We start from the raw sequence: 24,454 nt of genomic DNA on the forward strand, positions 1-24,454 counted from the left end.
TAAAGGCCATATCTTGAACAAATAAAAGAAATTAAGAGGAAGCAGATTATCCCACATGTAAATTTGTTAGTCAGGGTCTAGACTAAACTGCTATAACAAAGAAACCCCCAGATATAGTGGCATTAAATGAGACGTGATGGTCAATGATTGGGAGATGCTTTAGGGCAGTAGAAAGTTCTGCTCTATCACGTCATTCAGGTATTCAAACTGGGCAATCAACTTAGCTATCTTCATCATACGGCCCCATCTCTCAATCCAAACTTGTTGCCTTGTTCCAGCTACCATTATATTCAGGATGAACACCTTTGTCTTTAATGACATGACCTAGAAGTTGTCAATGTGGTTCCCTCTAAACTTGATATCATAATTCAAAGAGGTACCTATTTTTAAGATAAATGTAAGTGAAATGTTAATCAAATTGCAGACCACAACTCAACAAAAACTCATGGTATTATTCATCTAACGTGTATGTTTTTAATGACAATTAAGAGTGTAAAAACAAGTGATAAGATTATTTTGTAGCATATATTTAGGTTTAAAAAAATCTATAGCTACTGCTTTCTGTAACTATTAAGTTATATGAGAAAAAAAGAATCTATTATAAATATCTATTACAAATAAACCCTGATTTTAAAAACAGGTAAAAGTTTCCTCCAATGAGATTATTCAATTTTCATTAGGGGTAGCATGGAAAGGATAAAAATGAAACCTTAATATTGGCTGAATTTTTCTGGATTAAAGTTTTGTTACTTCATGACAAAGACATGATTTAAGTCAACAAAATGAGGTAGAAGGGGGGAATCAAGTCACATTTGTCCGATTCTTTCTAGTTATTATTTCTTTAAAATTTGGACTTAATTGGAGTCCCTAAAGTCTTAGAAAGCTGACTTTAAAACTAAAAATGAAACTTGAATTAAAACTATAGAGTGTTGGGGTGTCTGGCTGGCCCAGTCGATAGAGCATGTGACTCTTCATCTCGGGGTCATGAAGTGGAGCCCCACGTTGAGTCTAAAATTTACTTAAAAAAATGCAGAGTGTCTATATGAAACGTTTTTAGGGATTAGATAAAACAATCGTTGCTGCCCCCAAAGCAAAGGTTAAGCAGCTGAAAACAGGCTTGATTTAGAGTTCCACCTAGATCTTCAACCCGTCAATTTTGTGCAATACACAAACTGCACAACCTTATACAGCAGCCCTGAATCAGTGTTTTGATTGAGCAAAGAATTAAATTAAATGTAAATCTTTTCATCACAGGGTTTTTGATGTTTCTAATTAGTGCATTTATTTCTTCCTAATGTAAAATAGAAAATTGTGGCAAATAAACGTGATTGTTACCTGGGTTCATTTTTCAAAATAATAACAAATTCAATAAGAATTTCAAAATAACTCAAAAGATAGATTCTTCACCACCTACACCAGTTAGGGGAATCTTTGCTTTCACTAGGGCTTTATTTTGTAAGAATCAGGTCTGTGTTAAAATGAAACTTAATGCCATTTGCAACTACATGGATGGAACCAGAGGGTATGATGCTAAGCAAAATTAGTCAAAGGAAGACAAATATCATATGACTTCACTCATATGAGGACTTTAGGATACAAAACAGATTAACATAAAGGAAGGGAATCAAAAACAATATAAAAACAGGGAGGGGACAAAACATAAAAGACTCTTAAATATAGAGAACAAACAGAGGGTTACTGGAAGGGTTGTGGGAGGGGCAGAAGGGCTAAATGGGTAAGAGGAATTAAGGAATCTACTCCTGAAATCATTGTTGCACTATATGCTAACTAACATGGATGTAAATTGAAAAAATAAATTAAATTTTAAAAAGAAAATAAAAAAGAAAAAGTTTTAAAAATAAAAAACGAAATTTAAGCTCTGTTACATATTGAGAAACTTATCCTTAGCCATTATATTGACTGTCTCTTCACAATGCAAGTTAGTTTACTCATATGAAATCCATACCTTTATTACACTGATATACTATATTGAGAGATGAATTATACAAATTTGCACTTGAATTTTAAAAAGCTATGTGTGTGTATTTATGTGTATGTACACATGCATGAGAATTTCTTTCTCTTTAGAATAAACAATAGTAGAGAAAATTTGTCATTTAATTCTAGACTCAGAGTTAGGTAATCTAAAAGAGATTTATTTCAAATAAGTCACAGGGATATAAAGTACAACCATGTATATAGTCATAATATTGTAATAACTTTGTATGGTGACAGATGGTTACTGGTCTTCTCATGGTGATCATTTCTCATTGTATATAAATGTCAAATCACTATGTTGTACACCTGAAACTAATATAATATTCTATTTCAACTATATTTCAATTAAAAAACCCCAAAAATGTCTATTACAAAGACACAGATGAAGTGCAGGACAAAAAAATAAAACAATAAAAAAATATTTACTTCTAAATAATATAGACAAGAGTTTAGAATGAAAATCAAATATTTTTTTTTAGAATTTTTCAATTTGATTGCAAATTAACACATTCATGTTTCCATTGTTTCATATCAAAATGTCGGAAGTACTCATGAAAAATTGTGCTTCATGTGTGATTAAAATGATTTATTTCTACTTCTAATTCCACTTACTCTAATGAAATGCTAACGTTAAAAGAGAGAGCAAGGCTTTAGAAGCTGACAGGAAGTTTAGTTTTCAAGTAAAATCATGGGATTGGAGCACATGCTTGTCTACACCATGATCACTGGCATTTACAGGGAGAAATTTGTGCAATGGGCAGGAAGATTATTGCTAACGCCTTCCAGAGATCATGAGGCTTGCATTTAACAAACATAACTTTATACTTTCAAGGCCAACCTCTGGCTAAGAGTCAGGATATAGCCTTTTGGCAATTAGGCTGGGGAAGCGGGTTATTGACTGACGTACCATGAAATACCACCAAGCCTTAGAAGGATGGCTCACTGCAGAATGTGTTAACTAAACAGACACTTAATTGGGACAGTAAGATCTCCATGGCAAATTATAATATGTAATTTACGCCATTCATGTATCTCCTGCAAACACTCTAATAAAATGGATTATTCTCTAACACTAAAAAAAAAAAAACAAAAAAAAATCACACACTGCTAAATCTTATACGAAAAGTGCAGGACTTATCTCTACCCGTGGCTTTGGAATTTTCATTACCAGTATTCTTCATTACCAGTATTTGACTTCCATTCAACATTTAATGTGCATACTGATATTTTTGTCTTGGCATTTCCCTTATAAGACTTAGCTCGATAGCTCTTTCTGCACAAGATTGCCTAAATGAGTGGCACTCGACTTGGAAGGGGGAAATGGGTAATCAAAGTGTCTACAGAGCTCTTCTTATCTGCTTCCTACCTCATACCAACTTGCCCAGTTTAGCTTAATTGATGTCTTGTCCTGGTAACTTAGGAACAGGGAAGGAAATGTACAGATGTGGCCATTTTAACCCCCATCAAAATTCTCACTTCAATGAATTCTTGAGTTTCTCACTTCTCATGGTGAGTGGAAGGAGTTTAATATGTGACATTTCTCCTCCCTCTCTACTGTTGTTGGCAGATTTACAGAAACAGGCAGGTCTAGTCCACATCTAGGTGAAGATTGCAACCAGGGTCCTCTCACCCCTTGAGAGCAGAACATTCCCAAGTGCTGGAGCTCAGAGAGTCAGTACCGTCACATTGATCCTGGCTGAAGAGAGAACACCATCCCACCCCAGCATCCACCCAATGGGTCGGGCTCTCACCTGCAGGGTTCCAGACTATAGACCTTTCCTTTTTTCTTTCTTACCGAACTTCTCTAGTATAACTCATATACCCTTTGGATTATGATATTAAGCTTGCTAATATCAAAAGTTAATTCACACTATAGTTTAGAGGTTGACCATACTTTGCAAGTTGTATTTTTCCTCAGGGCATCAAAATTTCAAGAAAGACTTCCAGGGATATAATTCCCTAGTTGTCAGAGCAAATGTCTAGTGGTATTCCAACCAATAAGTAAGATCAGATATTTGGAGTGACATTTTAGGTATTTTAATGGCTCCTACTCCCTATGCCATGGCACATATTCTGTTTAATGAGGTTCTGCTAGATAAATTAGAAATAAAATATCATTAAATAACCTACTTGTAAGGTTGGTGCTGACCCAGCAGCATGCAAACAGTACTTGCTTCTAAGTCTAACTTTCCCAATCCAAGGTACAAAGTGTTTCTCACCTGAGTAACTTAAGGATCATTTATTCCACAAAAAAAGCTTTGTGGGCCTTTTACGGCCTATGCCTGAACTAGTTTCTGATGATTCAAAAGTAAATTATACATGATTCCTAACTTGGAGTATCTCATGGTTCAGCAGATACAGATATGCCTGTATATATTATATTACATAGGATATTATATATATTATTACAAGGCAGGTTATAGAATTACTTAAGGCAACCCCTCTTATAACTCTTCCTGTGTTAGTGAAGTTGCTTATTTATCGTCTGCTCCCTGCTCACCCCCAATCTCCTCGTGGCCCAAGATTGTGTCTTACCAATCTTTTTAACTATCTGTACCTAACTTCAGGATATAATACACATTAGGTAAGAAAGGCAGGTCTACCATTCCATATTATGGATAGAGAAATTGAAACTCAGAGACTTTTTTTTTAAGTAGGCTTCAAGCCCAGTGCCGGGCCCAGCATGAGGCTCAATGCAGGGGCCCAACATGGGGTCTGAATTCAAAACGCTGAGATCAAGACCTGAGCTGAGATCAAGTCAGATGCTTTAACAGACTGAGCCACCCAGGTGCCCTGCTAGTGAGAGATTTTGAAGACTTTTTCAGAAACTGTTAAGATCAGAGATGGGTTCAAATCTAAGTCCTTTGGCCCACACACAAAAAATGCTCTTACCTCAACATCATTTATCTGTTGACATTCCTTTTCAGAAATCAGCCTGATAGCAATGTACATAGAAGCATGAATTCTAAGCACATACCTACAGTCATTTCTAGTAATCTACAGATCACCCAAGTGTAAATTATCTACTTCCTGGCTTATCTGTTAGAAATGATTGCTATCAGAGCAGCTTCCGTTTGCCATCTACACACCTCTGAGCCTTTTCCCTCTTATTATGACTTGCACAGGAAATGCAAACTACTGAGATTCTAATATTAGCCTAGATGCAACATAATTTAAATAATAAATATAATACACCCCAACCACTGCCAACTGACGGACGTCATCCAAATTTAATATAAATGGCTTTTAACAGATGCACCTCTGCATTAAAACAGATAATTTACAGTTTATTGCACTTACTTTGTTGTAATTTACATTCAGAGAATCTGTTTTGAATAGGGGTACTTGAGAATATTGCTGTGCATTTTTCTTTCTGAAGCAGCCCTCCCCCAGGTGATACTCTATAACCTTCATTGTTGGAGGTTCAAAAACTCATGTAGTCTTAGAAGATAAATCTGGGAAATGCAGCCATCTACATTCAAATTTTCAAGGGATGACTCCATTGTATGGAAAGGCTGGCTAGTGATCTGTCGATAGTAACGTTTCTGGGTGAGGGTAGCATCTTTCCAAACACAGAGCAAATTCTAGCTTGCCACAAGTGGCCATTTCATCAGGAAACAATTCTCTAGACTTTTTAGACATTACTCATGTGATTCATTTTTCAACATGTAAGCTCCCAGGTATGGCTGCAAAAGACTAATCATAACAAAGCTATAAAAATTAAACACAGAGAAAGAGAGAGAGGAGAGAAATAAGCATCTGGTGACTTGAAACAAACAACCGACAACAAAACAAAACGAAACACTTTTCCCTCCATTTCTTGTATCCATTTTTTCCCTATCCCATCCAGATGGAGAGCACTACAAGATACCCTGACAGTGGTAGAGACCTCACCAGCACAGTGTGCTCTTCTGAAGAGCACTGGTAGAGTTTTCATGAAGACCTAAGAGGACACAAAGTCTTTTGTCCCTTCAGGATAAAAAGTACAGTGAGCTTGACCATGAACCTGTCATTGTAAACCTTCAAGGTTTTAACCTTACACGTAATAGAGTTTAGAAGCGATTGTATAGTTTTGCCCAGAATTCAGATTTATGTTATGGTCTCCTACAGACATCCTAAAACGTACTCAAGTGACAGGTTGTCGATGACATATATTATTAATACAACGATTCTAACAGGTATATGTATAATGCAAACCACTTTGGTAAACTACTACAAGAACTCCTCCCATTCGATGCTAGAGACAGGCAGTTAAACACAGATAGGAACCCAGCTGATTAAGCGTCATCTTGTTCTCACTGAGAAAATTCGGTTGTCTCCAGACAAGCACATGCAAATTTTGGAAAGAGAGAAAAAGAGAGAGGAAGAAAGAGAAAGAGAAGTATATACTCAAGGTTCTTTCTAAGGCTATATATTTAGGATGAGATAATTGCCCTTCTGTTGTATGGTTCTGGAGATTGCACAGCAAAGACTAAAAAACGCCAACATATATATTATAATGACACACAGCAAGTTGTAGTCATTAGTCGGGGAATAGAACGAGTAGAGTATGTAACCATTAAAGAAAAGGACAAGATAAGAACCGTTAATTAAGTAGTATTTAACCTCCATTTACATCAGCTGTGTGTAAGAGCACCCCAAAACTGATATTTTAGCAATTTAAATAAAATCATCGATAAAAGCTTCAGTGTCAAACTACGTAGCCCTTTATTTTTAGTGTAGCATTTGTTCAACTTATGGAACTAATTTTTTTCTCTCTTTAGTGTTTGCAGAGAAGATTCAGGGGATCATTTCAGAAGGTGGTGTGGCTCTGCCACCCTGGGTTTAACCAAGCGGACAGATTCCGCACAGTAAAATGTTCTAATGTGATGATATACCACTGCTTCTAGACCCAGTGACAACATGAAAGTCCAAGAACACGCATAAAACACCCATGAAGAAATGACAGAGCTTGAAGTCAGTTTGAATAATTTCTGAATCATAAATTCACAAAGGGCGGAGGGAGAAGAAAAGAGAAAAGGAGAAGCCAGGAGGAGGGGAAAAGGGAAGGTGAATGGCTCATACCAACCACCTCAAACACTAAATTTAAGAGTTTTATGCACATTCATATTTCCTCCTGACAGGACTCCAGGTATATATCAACTGACCCACAATCACAGATGCATTAGAAGCTCTGCTTCAATTGTGTCAAGAGGGGAGTGTGTGCCCAGTTTGGCACTCATGCGTTTTTCACTTTGGCTACGTATATACTTGTCACGTGCACAGCAGTGCATAATGGAAAACATGCACTGTTCACAATGACTTCTTTCAACCTTCATTTTGTTTCCCAAGATATGTGCTGCCTGTCTTTGCTCCTGCAGAACATCACTGTTTGATGGGAGCTCTGTAAATCTATATTTAGGGACTGAGATACACCCTTTTCTCCCAACACCCTCAGGACAGCTAAGATCAGCACTTCTGTTAATAGTTTCCAGGTTTGAACTCTGGGAAACTAGGCTACCCCTGGAATTTACTTTTCCCCCCAGACAAATACAGCTTGAGGAATACAACAAAACCCACCCTTCTTGATTGGCACGTCCGGAAAGAAACTCTTTTGTATTTTTGACCACTGGTCAATATTTAAATTGGAACTTAAGATGGATATGCTATTAAAAATATGAAGTTTTTTAAATTAAAAAATGGGAAATATAATGTGATGATACACACCTAATAGAAAAGGCTGCCTAATGGTCAAACACACCATTATGGCATTTATATGTCTTGCCTGGTGGTTCTTTGTGCTACTATGTATGTAATGTGCCCAGAAGGCCTGTCATCTCCCCCGCTAGACCGAAGCAGAAGCCAGACACAGGGTCTAGAACATTGGAGGCTTTCAATAAATGTCTAATGAATTAAACTGAACATCAGCAGCCTCTTTATATATTCAGGTCTGACTCCACCTTTCTTGACTGTCTTTATCGCTTAGTTAGGAATGCTGAAGAAGATAGGCTTTTCCATCCCTAGAACTGAATGAGGGTCAGGGGAGAAAAATTGTAAATAGAGAGGAAAGAGAATTCTGCAACCAACTCCCTCCTGCTGACTCTGATTCCTACCGGTTCCTGGAAGTCAGCAAAAGACTGGGAGCAGGCTACCTCCACATTGACTTGCAAGCTGAGTTTTAATATTAAGTATTGTGGCAGATATTAGGAAGATCTAAGAAGCACAAAATATCTCAAGAGCTAAGCAGATGTACTTCTTGTACCTAAGGTGATACATACATTCACATATATATGTATATGTATATATATAGGTATACCTTATATATATGTGTGTGTTGTTGGCTTTATCTGAAGCTAAGTTAAGGGAAAAAATCAAACTAGACCTTGAACAACTGTTACTTGATGAGCTGAAGTTGGAACAATTATAAACAAGTGGTAGAAAATCTAGGTTTAAAAGTGCTTTAACTGTAGCTTGAAACAGTATGGTAAGCGCCCTGAAGTCAGCACAGCTTTCTGGAATGAAGTATGCCTCTTGGAACAAAAACGTTTCTGTAACTCAAATTCTGTATACCTGCATGTATTATTTTCAATACACACTCTCGATAAAGGGTTCTTGAAGGTATAAGAAACCTGAAATAGTACTATGCAAATGAAAGATTAGAGGGCAATTAGAATATGCAAGTTTGTCATTTCTGCTTTAAAAAGAAATGTCAGAAATATGATATCTGTAACGATCTGACTTCCTGAAAGGAATCCGATTGCAGATAAAGGAGCTTTGCTCTAGAAGCAAGGGACGTATAGCTTGAAAAATATTGATTTATATCGAACACTTAGAATCACATTAAACATCACTCCCCCAGAAATATCAAGTTAATTATTGATAAACACTCTGATGTTACCATCAGGCTCAATAGCCAGGAGCTCAAGTTCTGTTTCTTGGTGACCTTCTACATCAATAGCTATTCAAATGTACAGGTAGCTTCCGTTTGAAGTTTTATTTATTTTGCTTTACATTTCTCCTCCTTCATAAGAGAGCACAAGGCCATTCTTACCTGCACCATTCCACAACGGTTACCTGGCACACATTACAAGCAGATGGCCTGTGGACCAAATATAGCACACTGCTGTTTCGCTTTGGCTTCCAGGTGTTCGAAATGTGCGGATATCTTTAGGTTTGAATACATTATCCAGTTTGCAACTGTTCTTACCGCTCCCTATTGTTTTTACCCACGTATTTACAATTAACTTATGGATCCTTGTAGACATTTGAGCTGGTAAGCTCTAGCTTAGAGCTGGGACTTCCCCCTGATGCAAGGAATATTATTTATTGCATGCTATTCTTTACTCCACATTGGTCTATCCTTCACTTGACCGGTTTGGTGTAGCACTAAGTTTTTTTCAGGCATTCATTCATTGTTTGTTCAGCTGCTTCTACATGCCAAGTTCTGTCCTGGGCACTGGTGACAAGGTAGTGCCTGCTGGCGATACATCGTGCCTGTTCTCACAGAGCTTCTATTCCAGTTCAGTGGCGACGAGAGGGGACGTTGACAACAAATAAGTACATTCAAGTGATGACAAGTATTATGTAGAGAAAAATGAAAAGGAAGGAGCTCAAGCACCACAGGGGATGCTACTTTCTACAGGGGACCAGGAATGTTCTCTCTGATGAGGTGACATCTTAGCACACACCTGAATGAAGTGATAAACACGCAGATATTCGGGACAAGAGCTTTCCAAGCAAACACAGATCTCCTCTTAGAGAAAGCTCTATCTTTACGTAAACATGTGAGAGCTTGTACCTCTAGCATACTTTTTGGTTGTCTTAGCTGAGGATCGAAGAAAACTGATAGCGGTTTTATGCTTAATTTCGTCATAATTTCTGTACTTGGTTTTTTTGAAACCGAGTAGAAAATAAATCAGTACTTTCCAAACACTTCTTTCAAGATTGCAACTTGACTCAATGCTTCTGCTATAACTGAAACAATGCCAATAGAATTTAGCTACTCTGGAGGAAAACGTCTATTGAAAAAAGCTACTTATAGAAAACCCTTTTACCAAAACTCCCAAGGTTACTTTGAACAGTAACAATAATGACTAACAGACAATGGCACGATGATGTTAAAAAATGATAGGGGCGCCTAGGTGGCTCAGTCGGTTAAGCGTGTGACTTCAGCTCAGGTCATGATCTTACTCACGGCTTGTAAGTTCGAGCCCCACATCAGGCTCTGTGCTGAAAAATATTGAAGGTATAAGAAAGGCACAGAGCCTGGAGCTCACTTCAGAATCTGTGTCTCCCTCTTTCTCTGCCCCTCCCTTGCTCACGCTCTGTCTCTCTCAAAAATAAACATCAAGACACAGTGATATTGATTTCAGGGTAGACAAATAGACTTCAAAAATGATATATTTCCTTTGTGAGTATTATTAAAAATAATACAATAAATGAACATTCTATATACTCTCAAAAAAGGGAGTAAGTAATCGTTGTAAATGAATAATTAAGGAAGTAGAATTTTTGTTTTTTAAAAATAGCAATTATTTTAGAACGTTTAAGAGATTTAAGAGATTATCTTCATCAATGTCCTCTTTTGTTTTTTTAAAGTTTTTATTTATTTATTTTTGAGAGAGAGAACGAACATGTGTGTGTGTGTGTGTGTGTGTGTGTGTGTGCAGTTGTGGAGGTGGGGCAGAGAGGAAGAGAGAGAATCCCAAGTGGACTCTGTGCTATGAGCACGGGGACTTCATCTCACAAACCGTGAGCTTCAGGTGCTCAATTTCCTTTTGGCCATTAAGAAAACTAAAACACTAGGGAGTACATGGCTTGTCCAAGGACAAGGAGCCATTGATTTGGTCAAGCTGGAACCTGAATTGATGGTTCTTAATTTGTAGACTAGTACCCTTATTCCCTACATACCACATTCTACTAGTGAATTAAAATAAATAAATAAATAAATAAATAAATAAAAACTATGATACTTGTTATTTTTCAGGTTATGGGCTAATCCCCAATGACTGTAAAGAGCTCAACATTTTTTTAGTGTGTCCACCAAGCCTTGCCCTCCGTGACTACAGGAATGTGAGAGCATGTTCTATCAGGAAGGCTGTTTTTCTCAATACTAACACGGCTGTAACTCTCTGAGCCAAACGCCCTGAGCCCTGGTTCGTGATTGGGAAGAGCTAGATTAATTTAGGACCTTCACCAATGCTTTAAAAAGGCATCAGTGGGACCTGTTGGATTAGAAGGATGAGATCTAGGATTCAACACTCATTAGGGTAGAGTCTCAACCCTGTTCTGGATCTTTGCAGATGGCAATCATAGAAAACAGGAAACTAAATATCTGCCAGCTGGCTAGGTTTATGTGAAATCATTGGATTAATCAATCCAGTCTGATCCCCAGCTTGTGTATGTTTATTCATCATTTTACCACTACAAGAACAGCCATCAATGATTTCTTTGCTCATTTTATTTTTAAGTGAAAAACATTTCTAAGAAATAATATCTTGAAATATATTAGCTGAGAGTCAGTTATAAAAATAGCAATATAGAAGTAATTTTAAATAGTTCTTCAAGTTAGTTTGATTTTCAAGAGTAACCTAAAATAATTTAGGCACTTGTTTTGCTTAGCCTAAAATTAAGTTATTGATTACTAAAAATTCTTACCACCATACAAGATGTTACTGAAATATGCTATATTGTACTATCAACATAATAGCATGTTATTACTCTTTGCACAGTCCCCATTAGTGACGCAAATTTTCCAAGCCATGAGTTTGAATTTCTATATTGTAAACTAAAGGAAATGTATCAGTTGTGGATCTTGGCGTAGGTTCAGCTTAGTTCAACCAACATATATTGAGGCCCTACTAAATCCTAAGCATAGATAATGAAAATACAATTAAGAAATAAACCTTAACTCAAAGAACTAGATTTAATTTAGAGTTTCAGTCAGAGGTCAGAGACTCAATAATCCTATATTTGTTTATATTTTATTTGGGTTGCTGTAAATATCATCCATCCAGAACTAATCCCACAGCAAAGGCCTTATGCCTTAGGTACAGGTTATGGACCCATACAATCCCAAACATTTGAAGAAAGTGAAACACTATGTTCTGAGGAGGACATTTGGAGGGGAAGGGCTAGTTTGTACATAGTGGGCTGTCAATAAAATTCTGATGATTCAACAGTAACTCAGCTCTTTTGTTTTGGGACCCAAGGAAGATATCTCTCACAGTGAAAAGCCTCCAGTGGTATCAGGAATCTCCATGCTGCTCCCTGCCCAACACATCAGGCCATGAGGTTTTATGCTACAGTCATGGCAAGGGATTCTGACATTCAAGTGCTGCAGAAGAGACTAGGAAGGGCACAGGATTCTGTGAAGTTCTATCAGCAGTGCAATCGGAAGTGCCTGGCGGTTGAATGTAAGAGCCATTTGAAATCAGACATTGCTAATTTGGGAATAGTCTAAACACAAACTTTACAAACATTCATAAGATTCATGTTAAGTTTTAGGGCATACCCTTATCTTCTGTACCAAGCAGGACATTACAACTTGAGATATGACTTATTCTAGAAATTAAACTATAAGAAGAAATAGCCAACTCTCAACTTCTAAAGGGAAAATGTGACATTTACAAAAGTTTAGATTAAAAAACAAAGCTTAGTTTGAATATATTTTTAAAACCAAACAAGCAACAACTTTAAGAAATTCGTAAGACAGTCTCTTAAATTGAAAAATAGGATGGACGAGAAATGAAATATTCAGTAATGTTCTTTTGCTCCAAATAATTTTTTTTAAGTATTTGTGGTTTGGGGAAAGTTGCAATAATTGCTTTACTGAAATAATGGCTTTACTTTGTTAAAAATCTGTACATTTATATTTTGATATTTCTAAAAGCGATGTATATAATGCATATGATTAGATTCCATTAATAATAAAATCTAAAGGAAATCTACTCAAGTATAAAAGCTTTACAGTTGTTTTCTAAATGATAATGTCTTGAAGATTCTGAGTTATGTCAAATATCCTGAAATTGTAGATCAATGATATGAATATTCAATTAACATTTGTGATGATGAGATATGGCCTAACTGTATCCTGCAATAGCACCAGGTGTTTGAACATATATGGACAAAAAATCAGATATAATATAAAATGATATTTAAAGTATTAATATAAATATAATATGAAATAATAGAAAATAGTAAAATTGGAGTCTACAATCCAGTTCCTCCACTTTATTATTATTATTATTATCATTGCTTAGTTTTTATTTCATAGTCATAAACGTAACTCTGCAATCCAGGTAGATGTGGAGGGGAGTAAGGAAAATATGGAACCCATAGAACTCCAGCAACAGCACAAAGATTATAGGATATTTTGAGCGTATGGGGGGGAGGGGGGAGGGGTGGTCTCCTGAGCTGTAGAAAGAACGGTCTGGTGGTTAACATAACACAAGTCAAATTTATTAAATTTGTCCACAGTCAGCCCTGGTGATCTTGCTGGTCTTGCCATTCCTGGACCCAAAGCGTTCCATGGTTTCCTTAATATCCACGCCGTCTTACACCTTACCAAAGGCCACGTGCTTGCCCTCCAACCACTCAGTCCTGGCAGATGAAAAATTGGGAACCATTTTTATCGGGTCCAGCATTTGCCATGGACAAGGTGCCAGGACCCGTGTGCTTCAGGATGAAATTCTCATCATCAAATTTCTCCCCATAGGTAGACTTGCCACCAGGGCTCTTAGGGTGTGTGAGGTCACCACCCTGGCACATAAATCCCAGAAAAATCCTGTGAAAGCAGGAAGCTTTATAACCCGATCCTTTCTTCCCAGTGCTCGGTGCACAAAAGTTCTCTGCTGTCTTTGGAACTTTGGAAACAGTTAGGAGATTCTGCCCAAGGGGTCACTGTCCAGGACAACGTCTAAGAGCACGGGGGGATTGACCATGGCTGGGCAGCACGGGTGGTGGCAAAGTCAAGGCCCAGTTCCTTCACTTTGAAATTGAAGACCTCGAAGCCAGGTAATTTCTCTCATTCACTTTGACAAAATTATAAAATTCGCTGATGGAACAAAACTCAGCTTTTGCTGATGTTTACCACTAAAATGTGCCAGCTCTGATTAGAGTACTGGGGTCAAAGAGTAAACTACTAATTAGTCCATGCTTTACTCAAAAATAATAACATTTTTTAGAATTTTCTAATAAGAATTTCTTTAAACATAATAGGCGTCAGTGGTAAGAAGTAAGAAACAAGAAGTAAGAGAAAGAAGCTTCTAGAAGAAGGAAAGGAAGGAGAAAGCAGAGGAAAATTTAATCTGCTTCAGTAGTTTGACCAATGCTGGGCCTCTCAAAAATTTAGCTTTGGGTCACTCAATTCAGACATTCTATCCATGATGCTAATTCAGTTAGAAACCATGATCGTCGGTGAGTGGAAAATCCTCAATATTGATTGAGACGGGATTTTTTTGAAGTGTTAAGTTTTATATCTAGTAAACATTGTAGAAGATAAGCTAATTTTGATGTGGGTGGATTGAATTAAAGTCCATAGGGGCTAGCATATTGAAAGAAAAATGAATTACCATATTTTGGAGGTTGTTTTCAGTTGGCAGTGGTGGAATTTGTAGCCACAGCAAAGACCCAGGGTAGGAGGGAGAAAAAGCACGATGTGAGATAGCATCTCCCAAACTAGCCCTATCGCAATAGATTCTGTTTCCAGCCTCTCTCTGACCCCAATGTTACCCTCAAATCCCACTCAGCTTCCATGCCGAGTTTTTTATTCTGCCGCTGTTTTCTCTCTACATAGTTTCTTTCCAAACCAACATCCACGTTCCACTCATCAACCACTGCTTTAGAAAGCTTCGGGCTGGATGGGCAGGCATCAAGTGCTGGCAGGTGGTGTAGCTGTTAGCCAGCCTTGTGTATCACAAGAGATCTGATGCTATCAAATTCCTTTTCCCCCAAAGACTAAAGAGAGCAAGCCTTTGTGAGCATGCAGGAGGGGGATGAAAACAGTTTGTCTCCTGAGCGGCCAGCCTTTGTCATATTACAAATGAAATCACTTTGGAAATTTAGAGAATTAATATCATAATGAAGACGGTAGTACCCATTAGGGTGGTCTAATGTTGCTCTGGAGAAATGTGATGGATGCCCAGTGGCTGCAAACCCTTATTTGCAGAGAGTCACCTCTGCAGTTGCCATTATTAGGAAGATGTCTGAAGCAAAGGATCAGACACAACCATTGCAAGATGAGATAGTGTTTGACTGGTTTCCAGGGAACCGAAGGATACAAGCTTAGTTGTACCTGTCACTATGGCTCCCAGCATTTTTCCCCCTTAATGTCTTTTTTAGCTGTAGGAAGTTTCTCTTTAAAGATTCAGTGCTTTGCTAATGGCATAAAGTGAGTAATGGGGAGCATATAAAAATGTTATATAGATTACAAATGGATTTGGTCTATTTTAAGACAATGTGTGCCAGCCCTAAAGGACAATTTTATTTGGCTTTAGTTTTCTCTTGAAAATAAATTTAGCCAAACATTCTGAAATGGACACACCACTGGCATCCTTACGTTCATTTAGTTTTCTATGTAAAGTATCACTGGCTTTCCATGGCAATATACGTGCCTACCCCAAATCTGATCTGCATTTGCTGCTCTTTTCTGCACTAAACCCTAGAATACAATACTTCCGGGAATTACCGTAAAATCTAATTGAATCATCGTTTCTGATACCCAAATGTCTCTACCTCTTGAACTGCTCTCCAGTGACATTGGTATACATAATAGGAAATGAGAGTTTTCCAAAACCCCATATCAATTCCAGATTAGATGAAAAAGAAGGATAATTTCCCTGAGAAAACTTTGGAATGGTGTAGAAGAAGGGAAAGGCTAAATATTTAAAGATTTCCTGGAAAGTAAGATTATGCCCATTTTTCTTCCAATTCACAGCTAGTCCTTTTGTGTCTCAGATCTGAATATAAATTCAATTTGTATTTCTTATTCCTGTGCCTGCCATTTACTGAGTAACATCTCTTCTCTGCAATGTTTTTCTTCCAATATCTCTCTCTTTTCAAAACAGGTTTATAATGTGTTGTTTGTTTGTTTGTTTGTTTTTTAATTTGAAACTGCTGACACCCAGTCATAATCAATAATCCAATATGTCTCCCTTTTCAAAATAGGTTTATAATGTGTTTTTTGTTTGTTTGTTTTTTGTTTTTTGCTTTTTAATTTGAAACTGCTGACACCCAGTTATGAAACTGACATAATCACCCAGGTTTTGGAAATCTTGGTCAATGATAAATGGAAACAACTCAGGAATGATTCCCAATTCTTTTCCCAACATGAACAAAAACAAAATAGCTAAACTTATTTACTAACCAATTAGAGACCAAACTTGGACTATTCTAGGATTTGGTTCAGTGAATATCCAGGGTTTTTCTGTTGAGCTGCTTTTAATTTCCTGTTCTCTTCTGTATTCAAAACATTTTAGGACAGCCAGCCTAAAGGTCCAGTCAAATCTCTCTCATGTGAAATAATAAATGGGAAGCAAGGTTCAGCAAAAAGCTGAGCTAACTACTCTTTGGGTTGTCTCTGGTGCCTTTTGAAGGGGACACAATTAATTTAATTCATAAAGCCTTATTACCTTTATGAAACAGTAAATTCGATTTGCTCTCTAAACACAAAAACTTGCTGATCACCCATATGTAGCCTTCGCATGTTCGTGTTGGTGCATATTGTATTTCAAATCTGTATTTTATCGCATATCTTATTAGTCTTTAACTTTATCGTGCATCTAAGTCAGTTTTCCCCAGCTATATTTAAGTCTCCTTAAAAACAATAAATATTTATCTTCACAGTACCTAGCCCCATGTTAGGCATATAGCAAGGACTCCATAAGTATGAGCTAAATGAAATCAAACTGGTGTAACCAGTAAATGCTATGAACTTCCTAAAACTCAATATAGATGAACAAATCCTAAGTGTGGAAGGAAATGTATGTGGTCACTCTTCTGTACTGTTTTAAATTTCCTTCCAAACTGTGACATACATATCCCGTAATAAAGATATCCATCCTCCCTAAAGCAAATAAAAGGGTCCTAATGAACGTAATGGACCCCACTAGCATTCAGACTCTGCAAACGCCAAATGTGATCTTGGACAGAGAGGAATCTAATGAAAACAATCACATTACACATAGCTCTTCCCTGCTCGGTGCTCAATAAGTGAGCAGCGGGCTCTCTGTGTCTAGCTTACAGAAAACAGGAGGTAGCAGTTTGCAAGGAGCAGTGTTTTAATGTGATTGGACTATAACAGACAATCTATTTACAGCGTGCTCTGGGGAGCTTATAAACAAATGTTGAGTAATTTCAGCCAGCAGTAATTACCCTTGCAGCTGACAAGGATAGCATGAGACTTTCTCCTTCACCTTCAGCCCAGTCCAGAAGGCAGTGCACAAAATGCCACTTCTAATTATTTCTGCATTTCTATGGCTAAAGACCAAAGTATGTTATTAGAGAACATTTTAGAAGCTTTTTAAAAGCTTATTTATTAGGACAATTAAAAGTCATCACTATGACAGCAAATAAAAGGTTCCATTCTCAGGAATGCAGTATCAGATGAGCCTCTGCCCACTCACCTTTCAAGCAATGCGGACTTGTTTTGTGTTGTCTATTGTTAAGAGTCAAGACCACAGCTCGGTAATAAAAAGGAATAGTATCTGGAATGCATTCGGTTTAATTCTGAGATGTGCCTTTTACTCTTTATGATTTTCAAGCCATTTAGAGCATATAGCTGAAGTTATTTCTCAAATGGCACAGAATTTTGAAATGTGTGTGTGTGTGTGTGCGTGTGTGTGTTCTGTGATTACAGATGCTATCGGTGATAAAATGCATGTGGTCCTACTGTCTCCCCACTTGTACCTCTCACAGATTTTTAAAGGATTTTTATCTGGAGAGGTCACTCATGTTGCATCAGTGTGACATAGACGTTAAAAATTCAAAGATCTAAAAATAAACCTTCAGCAGATAAGCTTCTCACGGAGGACTGAAGGAGTAAAACAATTATGCAGAGCAATCACCCTGAGCGTTTGTAATTAACAATCAAATTACTTCCCAGAAGTGTCCAACAAGAGAACTTTTGTTGAACATTTCTATATGTGCCAAAGTACCCCAAAGTAATTGGGGAAATCAGTGAACTGTGGTATGTGCTGGTTCTCAAACACCACGGCCAGTTTGGCGTTCACCGAGCTTCTGTCCGCCTCAGTAAGTTCAGTTCAGAGCCCTACTATAGGAATTGACAGCCAATATCTCATCCCGCAAAGTATATTATTTACATTTTTGATACGTTACATTACATTACATTCTGTCATGTTGCATTTCATCAACAAGGGATAGAATGTTGCATAACTTCATATGACATGATGACAGATCTCTCTCTCTCTCTCTCTCTCACTGTGTCACACACACACACACACACACACACACCACAAAACTTTTAGGTCAGAATTGTGGGTCTGAGGAAATGCTTTTGGATTTTGGCCCTGAAAGGATCCTAGGAGTATTCCAAGGATAACGAATGCCACGGGTCTGTTGTGACAATAACATCATATTGCCCTGAACAGTGATGCCTGAGCTTATTCGATATATATTTTGCCACCTGTTTGCAAATATTCTTAAATGAGTCGTTACGATGCACAGCGGACCGCAAAAACCCAGGTTCTGAATGTTAAACAACAATATGCTGAAACTCAACCTCCTTGAAAGAAACACCAAAAAAACCAGATTACGGACTTTAACAATACACCATTAGATGCACGTGCCTACCACTGCTCTGCTCTCATTGCCGAGACGCGGTTGGCAGACGGACAATAATTTGTCCTTGTTCTTGAGACTGGCAGGTGTCACTTTGGCCAGTGTGGGATGTGAGTGACAGATATTTTACAGCCGAAGAAATGAGAATGCAGAAATTCAAGAGCACCTCTGGGATTTCCCTGGTCATTTGTGGGCAGCGCGAGGGCAGAGCAGGCCTCTGTGCTAACGCAGGAGCCCTTGCGTCTGCTGCGGGCTGCCGCCCGTCCACGGCATTTTAAATAATATTTCTATTAACAAAGGTGTGTTTCTGCTTTGATGGAAGCGTGCAGAGTGCAGCTTTCTAGGCTGTTCATTGTATACCAAACTGCTCTAATTGCTTTCCTGTGCTTTATTCAGAGATCTAGTAAAAAGCTGATTTCAGTGTGAAATTGCTTACAGATTTAGCAGTTTTGAACATGCAGGTTTTCACAGGCATTCATGTAATTTATCAAAAGCTGGAAGTTTGTTTTCCTCCTCTACCCAGAAGTGTCAAATTATTTCAGTTTTACAAAAAAGAGAGGAAAAACTTCTCCTTGGAAAGGAGGTGGTAATGGTAGGAAATAACAACGGCGACAACAGCAGAATATGCAACACAAAAGCAAAAATGAGACTATGTCTCTTCTACCTGGAGAGAATCAGGAGCTTATGTTTTATGTTCTCTTGTGTTCGATGCAATTTTTGTATATGCTAAGGAGAAATTACACATTTGAATGACAATGTAAAAAGAAAAAATAGCTGTGAAGCTTCAAACACATCTACACTGTACTTTTAAATATGAATTTTTAGGGTCACCTTTCCCTGTGAGATAAAAGAAAAAGTTTTGAAAAGTATAATTATCCAAACACATTAATATGTAAACTTAGTGGTGTTTGAGAGTTATAACAAAAAAAAATGGTTAAAATCAGCAGACCATCTAAAGAGTTCACAAACAAAATATTGTCCAAAATTTACAGGCAATATATTCAAGATGGTAAGGCGAAAATCACTTCCTTTAAAAACGTGACACAAACCTCTAAATGTACTTATTTTCCAATGCCGTTTCTGGTATGCAGATCACAAAGAAAGGGACTTCTCTTGTCCTAAGTCTGAGTCCTCCCTGACATTTACATACCATAAACACAATATTTGAATCATCCTTTTTCCTAAGATTATAACAGTTATACTAAGATATGCCCTTGTCCATTACACTTGCAGAACTCATGGGCGTTCACTCAAACACAACTGATGTAGAGAGGATACATTTCTACAAGTCAAAATTTCTAAATTTTGTGACTGCTTAAAAGAATTATTATATGCAATGATATACAAGCAACATGAATACTAAGCTTTAGTTACAAGGATAGTTATCTGCCTTCATTTTCCATTAATTTCCTCCAGACCACTGCTGAAATATTACCTTGCAAAATGAAAATGAAAACCATATGTTGATTAGGGAAAACGTTAACGTCACAGTACTTTTCAACATTCACTGAAAGAGTTAACACGGAAACTATCTCCAAAGAGAAAGAAGATACATTTATTGAGATTGATGTTAGAATATGTTGTTTTGTATCATTTGCCAAATGTTTCGTTTTAAAATAATCACTTACATTAAATAAATTGAAGCATGCATGAAAACAACATGATATGATGTTAGCGTACCACAATTTTAGGAACAGATATAAGATTTTCCCCTAGGAATGGAATAAAGCCTCTACATAAAAACCAATAACATGCTGAAAAACATACAGTCGCCATTACTTTTTTCTCTACTTACTAATGAAAAGATAAATTGTTCTCCTTTGGAAATCAAATATTTCTCTAACCACCGTGTTTCTTTAATTAAACTGTATTCTTTATAGTGATCAAATATAATTAGCAGTAACAAGTATTTAATGAAAACAAACTGCTACTCCCAAACCTTTACTACATGTTTTGTTTAAATTTCATAGATGCTCCAAGGAACACTGTATCTCTACCACAAGCACAAATTCATGCCACCTCCCCATTCTGCCCACCCCCGTTTGCCAGGAGCCTTTAAAACAAGAGAAACAACAACAGCAACAACAACTTCTGTAATTCCAAGACTTTAGTTCAAATTAAATCCTGCCCCTCAGCTCAAAGCGGCTCTTGCAAAGAAGCTTACCACTTAGCACTTCAAATATTTTATACATTTTTTTTTCCTTCAAAAATCCCATTTGGTAGCATCATATAATAAAGCATTACCCTGGTATCTTTGATTATTAGCAAGTGACCAAAATAAGAAGAAAAGTGCCCATGCTGGACTCATTGAAAGCTAGGTGCTATAGCAAGTCTTCTGTAATTAATTGTGAGTGAAAGGGGGTTTGGTTTTGCAGCCTCGTAAAACTTTTCCCACATGGCTGAACCCACGGTCAGAAGACGTTAGGCAACATTAACTGCCTGCACATTTCTGCAAGGCTCTCGAGGAACAGCTAGGCGCTGGGGCTCCAATCCTGAGAACCTTGGGACATAAGACATCAGCGTCTACCTTTCATCTTCACCGAGATTTGGAGTGGGTTCAGACCACAGAGGCTCCGTAATTCTCACTAATTCATTTGCTTTCCTGATTCACTTGGCTTGGGATAACCTGAGAATGATAATGAACCTGTGAGAGGAGCTCTTAGTCCCTTGCCTTTGAATGTGCTCGGCATGGATCTAGGGCTTTCTGTGAATCTTGCAAGAGGAAAAGAATCTTATTAGCACTGATTGCTAGTCGTAAGGTTTCCTCTAAAAATTGCTCTTGTGTTTTAACTCTTGCTCGCTTCCTGCAAAGCAGAACAGTGGTGGGGGTGGGGGTGGGGGTGGGGAGGGTTAGATTCTTTATGCAGATGATGTATGTTTCTGGATGCTAGGGTGGTATTTTGGGGGTGTGATTTAAATCAAATCTTAGCAGCTGGTTTTTTGTTATTTCCCAAAAAGCAACCTCGGTGTTTCCTACTCTTTACTGCAACTAACACCAAGTGCTTCTGTCATTTTCCATAGGTAAACGCGCTCTTGTAACAGAGAGGTAAAGTTTTTTTGAGGAACACCCAAGGCCTCTTTTAAAAAAAAAATCATTTTCAGGCTTCATTTACACAAGAGTTGTCAAGTTCACAGGCATTTCCCGTGGTTTTGGAATTCTGTTGAATTGGCACTCTTCGCTTTTACAATTAGTGTGTTGTGGGCCTTTAACTTCCACCTAGGTAAGAATTTGTGCTTGAGATGAAAAAGTCAATAAATGAACTGGGCAAAGTGGTGTGTTTTAGCGAAGCAATAAAAAGGGCAATTTGGGTCTACTAGTCTAACGGAAGGTGATCATTCTTTAGATCTTGAGATACTAAACTACTGACCAAATTATTCCCTTGTTCGGTTGTAATTGTTCCTGCACATTGCGGTTGCACAGACCCTCCCAGGCCACAGGCCAACCGAAGTTATATGCAGCAGTTGCGATGAAATGGATGCACCCAGGGGCAGAAGAGGGCTTGACTCAAGAATTAGAAAGGGATCTTGCTGGCAGAGTTGAGTGCTAACACACTCTGGTACTTTACAAAAGGTGTGTAACCTCTGAGGTCGTGTGCTTATCCCCCATGTGGGGACTCTCCTATCAAGATTTTAAATTTCCTCCACAATCCGAGTGAGCAGAGCAACCCGTGACATCCATATGGAATTAGTAATTGGGTCGCAGGGGTGGTGGTCCACAAACCTAAGCTCTAAGTCCTCACCACGTTTTGAGCAGGTGGAATACCTCTTGCTAAAACAGGGGAGAGCTTTACAGCCCACACAGTCCAACTCCAGGGATTTTAGAGATGAGAAAACTCAGGACCAAGACGGTTGGGAGATCCGTCCAAGGTCAAGCAGCTGTTTGGTGGTAGAGGTAGGAAGAAAATTCAGTGTTCAGATTGCAAGTCCATTGCTGTCTCAGACTATGCACAAAGAGTGCTAAAATTTCCATACAAATGTCTTGACATTACAGTGCACATGTTCAAGGGCTTCATGCTAATGGGAAATATTTCAAGCAGGAAACTGTTCTCCTAAACCACACCACTGCTCCTCTCCATTGACTTCCTATTGCCTGACACCATTTGCTTTGTTTCAGTTTTGACTCTTTCCAAGGACACTCCCTTTTATTTCTTCCCAACCAGAGAATGCCTCCACTGATGAACAAGTTGACATCACTGGAGAGTAAATTGTCAACATTTCCTTTCTCTGTGCTATCACACTATTCCCCTCTCCTGGTTTCTCTCAGTATTGGGACTGTTCTTTTTTCTGGCTAATACTGGGTGAATCTTTACTAACGTAATAATTTATTTACAATTTATTTCTAATTCCCTGAAATCGCTTGTTCAGTGCAATTTCACAAAATGTGTGGTTAGAAAGATACGCAGTTTGAAAAATACTTATGAAAAACACATAAATGCTTCTATCAAGGAAATGTGATCGTTTCAAAGAAAGTACAACAGTGAATAAGAACATGGGTTTGGGAGCTGACAAATCTGAGCTAAATCCCTAGCTCCAGTACTTACTATGACCTTAAGCCTCAATTTTCTCTTTTAAAACAGACGAAGCTTGTAAAGTCTTGCCAAAATGGCTAGCACACCATAGGCTCTCAACAAATCTTAGCTGTTGTTGTTGCTGTAAGAACATTATTAAGTGACATTATTATTCTACTGGTATAAATAATAAAAGAAAAGAGGCATGTATGAAGCTTTGCAAAGTTACAGTTATTTAGGGTTGAATGGATCAGGGAGTTGTCCTAGAGAGAGAGGAGGGGAATAAAAGTGAAAACCTAATTCAAGTGCTCCAGGTTGAGAGGTTGAAAGTGATGACATCACTTGTCACACCCTAAAGGGGAGAGCAATAGAAAGCTATCTAGGGAGGCAACTTAGGTGGCCTGGGCAACCATGAATTTGCTTATCAACCTCTAGGGAAAGCAGCAAAACCAGAGAGAGCTGAGGAGAGAGCCAAGAATGGACCCAAACCAGGACCCAGATTCTCTCTTGGGCCCAGAAGAGAAAGTCAAGGGTAGAAGTCAGGAGCAAGCCAGCTTACCAAGCAATTTCTTGTTATATTTTCATATAGCATAGAGTTAGAATTGCATCAAGAGAAATACTAGCAGCCACAGATATGGAGATTCCTCAGAACTTTGGCCATGAACCCTTTTGAGGATCAGCAGTCAAGAGCTTCCCAAGTGAACCCAGGCAGCTGTCACTGGCCTTTGTGAAGGCCATGGTGACTCTGAAACAAAGAATTTTAGAAGAGGAAGTTTGGGGTGATGGGCATGAGAGGAAAAACGATGTGTATGCTTAAATATGGACAACTGAGGGGGTACTGGGAGCACACAGTAGAAGTAAGCAACTAAGGAGACTATATGACTGAAACTTAGCAGGAAGTCCAGAAAATTATTCAGGAAAATCAAGGACATGAACATTTGTTAAGCATCCACTGTATGCTGCTCATTTTTACTTAATCCTATTTATCCCATGCAAAAACGTTATTAGCTCTACTTTTTAGAGGCATAAACTTAGGTTACAAGAGGTAAAAACTGTATCCAAGATCATATAGCTAATAAATGGGAGAACCATTGAGAATTAAAATGGATATCTTTCTGATATCAAAGCTCCTTGTCCATCCATCCCTGATGCTTAAAATTGAAGCCATGAGA

At 37.9% G+C, this 24,454-nt stretch overlaps 1 pseudogene; it reads right to left on the reverse strand.

Moving 5' to 3' along the window:
- The window catches only part of LOC128314046 (peptidyl-prolyl cis-trans isomerase A-like), a 30,077-nt pseudogene continuing 5,623 nt past the window's right edge, over positions 1–24,454 (reverse strand).

The sequence above is a fragment of the Acinonyx jubatus genome, chromosome C1 (assembly GCF_027475565.1).
Source record: "Acinonyx jubatus isolate Ajub_Pintada_27869175 chromosome C1, VMU_Ajub_asm_v1.0, whole genome shotgun sequence".
Taxonomy (NCBI): domain Eukaryota; kingdom Metazoa; phylum Chordata; class Mammalia; order Carnivora; family Felidae; genus Acinonyx; species Acinonyx jubatus.